Below are 3,859 nucleotides of genomic sequence, written 5' to 3' on the forward strand. Positions count from 1 at the left end.
CATACTGTACATGCACATCTAAATTTGGCCTCTGCTGGTAATTAAATTCTTCATTTTTATTAGGTTTAAGTTATCGATAGACCCTCAAACTTGTTTTGAAAATTCAATTAAACCCCTCAACTAAGGTTTGTACCTATTGAACACTTATACTGTATAGAAAATTGTTCCGATTAGGCACATTTTGTTAATTAGCAACAAATGGAAAGTGTGTGTATTACACTTGCAGTGACATGGCAAAACGGCTAATTAAATAATGACACGTGGCATTGAGGGTCCAAATAATTATTAAAAATAATTATAATTTTTAAAAAAAATAAAATAAAAAAACTGTCATACCCCCATCTCCTGCCCCCGTCCCCCCTCTTCATCTTCTTCCCTATTTTCTTCTTCATTTTTTGCCTTTCTTATTCTTTTTTCCCTAACCACAAAACTCAATTTTTTAAAAAAAATTAATTTCAAATATAATCTTTTACGGCACACTTTCTTTCTTTAAATTCTTTAATAATTTCAAAGAAAGAAATTTTAAATTCATACTTAAGCTTATCGAAAAAAATGGAATTTCGTCGGGAGTGAGGGGGAAACGGGTTCAAAACACGTGATACATTCTTATGATATTCCTAGTACTTTTCGACAATAATTTAAAGCAAATGGAGAGCTCATAGCAGCCATGGGAGTGAGGGGAAACGGATTCAAAATTTTCCATTTCCATCGGACTCGGGATGAGGAAACGGGTTCGCCGATCGCCATTTTCCAGCGATGGCTCTACCAAAGAAGTCCGCTGGGTCGTAGTGGCCTATCCGGAGCTCCGATGAGAGTCCCGATGCCGGAATAGTGACGACATCAGTGATGGATCACCAATTTTGCTCAACTTCTCTCTCTCCATTTGCCGTCTCTCTCAGTCGACTTATCCCTCGTTAATTCTCTCTCGTCTCTATCCCTCTCTTCTTTGATCTCTCCCTCCCACTGGTGTGTGTAATATTGTTCACTGTGTGTGTCAAGTTTCTGTGTGTGTGTGAATATCTGGTGAGTGAAAATTGTGTGAGTTGTGGAGAAGATGGTGGTGTGTGCTCAATACGTGAATCTGTGTATATTTTCAGTAATTGTGTAAATATTGTGTATGTCATGTGAATGAGAAAGACGACCAGTTTTAATGAACAGGGGGGGTTGACGACAAACTTGGGCGTAGGGGTGAGGAAAATGATGAGGGAGGGGAGGGTTTTTTTTTTTTTTTTTTGTGACTTTTTTTTTTTAAATTAAGAAGTTATAATAATTAAAAATTATATTAATAAAATAATTTAAATATAAGTTTTTAATTAAAAAAATAAAAAATATTAGCCTTTATTCTACTATGCATGTGCCCAAAGGAGAGTGTAACACACTCTCCTTGCCAAATCAGCATTTTGTGCCTGATAGGTACCAATTTTAGCATTTGAGGGGCCTCATAGGTACAAGCCTTAGTTGAGGGGTCTAAGTGAATTTTTGCGACAAGTTTAAGTGTCTAGCGATGACTTAAGCCTTTTTATTATGATCATCTAGACATTCTAACTTACCATAGGTATATCGTGCTAACACCTTAAGGCTTAAGGAGTGGATTTTCAAAGTTAGAGTGTTTACGAGGTCAATTAAATCAAATTAAGGTGTTTAAATGTGTATTTTTAAAATTGAAATATTTAGTTGTCAATTGATTCCCAATTAAGGTAGTGCATTTTTGTATTTCGTTAATTAAAAAGGGACGTTATGTATTTTGATAGAGTACGAGACCTACAGATTAACTTCGTTTAGCCTAACAGTAGTCTATTAGTGAAATAGGTTGCCTAATGTATTTCAATAAGGCTAAACCAATAAGTAAATAAGACAATGATTTTTATGTGGAAAACACCCGACTCAAAAAGGTGTAAAAAATCATGATTTATACCTCTGCAGGATTTCTCCCCAATTTTACTAAAACACTTTGAGCCTCAATAACCAACAAATTACAAGACTTTTGCAATCTAGAAATTATAAACTCTAATTCCCACTTCTACAAAATACACTAACCTCCCAAGGTATGTGTTCCCAAGTCATCGAGTTTCCCAACTTGAGGACAATAATCCTAACTCAGTTTATAAATCACTGAGACTAAGATTACATAAAGAATTCAACTCAAAACCAGCCTAATACACAGAGTCTAAGACACATTATCTTCTAAGCAATAGAAACAAGTTCGACTACCAGTTTCTTCAAACTTTGGAACTGCCAAGGTAATTTGTCAACTGTCCTTTTCTTTTGTAAGTGTGTGAGTAACTATAAAAGTCACTCCCTTTATTTAACAACTCTCCAAAGAGTCCTTCAGATCACCGGTCTTCTATTTTCAGTTGGAGTCTTCAACTCTTTAGAATTTGTTGTTAAGTGAAAGTCCTTGTGCAAGTTGATTTCCTTGTCTAAGTAGAACTCCTTCTTCAACTCACTATCTTCTATCTTATCATCAAGTATTTGAACAAATTCAACTTCTTCTATTTCTCAAGTCATTAGTAATTTGAATTTTCCAGCTGCACCATTTTAACTACTCCTGATTCTTAAACTATTTATCCAGTGGACTTGCACTCTTGAACTTGTCATATAAGTGAAACACATCTATCAACTTCTTTCATTCATCTTGTCATTTATCAAAACTTTAAGGTTCCAAAAAATTTCTCCTCTTTGGTGATGACAAACCACTATCTTTGTGCCATTCCATATTTACCTAAAACACTTAAGTAGAAGACAACAACTAGAATGAAACATGTTTAGTTTATGAGTTATAAGTATTACACAACCATTTATTCACCCTTTTGACATCATTGAATAGCTAAACACAAAATATATTTGAGCAAAAATTAATGATTCAATCCATTTATGGCCACTGCGCTATCAACAAAACAAGCAGTATCAAATAACAGTATTAAAGTAGAAACAATTGAGAAAGTCAAGATAGCAGTTCAGCAAACTAGAGGTTCCATTACTATGAGCACCAAAATATAAGAAGCATAAGATAAATAACAACACAAAAAAGATAGAATCACATCTGAGCAAAAAAAGGGACCTAGGGAACTAAGAAAGGATAAGAGACAAAAAGAACAGATGGACACAGCTGGTTCAGTCTTGATCAATTCTAGACCCTCTTTCCTGTGCAAGTGCATTTTCAGGTTCAACAATTCTTTCCCTAAGATTTGTAGTTTCTTGAGCATGGGCAGCTTGTACATCCTCCAATTCTTCAAATTTCTCTTCCAAAGCAATGTAGGCCCTTTAAAGAGGAGTATTTGCCTGTTTCATGGATTCAGGAAGAGATGAGTAATGAACTTTACCAAGAACATCTTTAGTAGTTTGATATTCTCACACTGGAATAGGAACATCAAAATCCTCAATGATGTAACCCAACCAAAATCCATATACCAGAGAGTGACCATTTTTATCTTGATGGAGTATACGATTTATGTGTTTCAAGATAGGAGTAAGAAGGTCAATTCTGACCTCAGAATCTAACAATTCCATAAGTGTCAAATACAAATAATTTGCTTCAGTTCTCCTTTCTTGTTGCTGTAGAATTATTTTGTGTACTATGTTAAAATAGAGTTGATGCAAGAGCAACACTTTTTTTTTTCAACTTGACGGTGATATGTCAGAGTAGGTACACCTGTGAATTTCCTAGTAAGATCCAGGGGTGAGGGTAAATTGTGAAGAGGAGGCAATGTGTATTTCATATAATATGACCAATCTTCGGATGGAACACCTATAATAAGTGCCACATTAACACGAGGCAGTTTGATTTGGACTCCAACAATAGTGGATGTAAACTCCGTCCCATTAAACTTACCATGGATATAAAATTCAGTCACCTTTT

Source organism: Capsicum annuum, chromosome 7, assembly GCF_002878395.1.
Source record: "Capsicum annuum cultivar UCD-10X-F1 chromosome 7, UCD10Xv1.1, whole genome shotgun sequence".
NCBI classification, from domain to species: domain Eukaryota; kingdom Viridiplantae; phylum Streptophyta; class Magnoliopsida; order Solanales; family Solanaceae; genus Capsicum; species Capsicum annuum.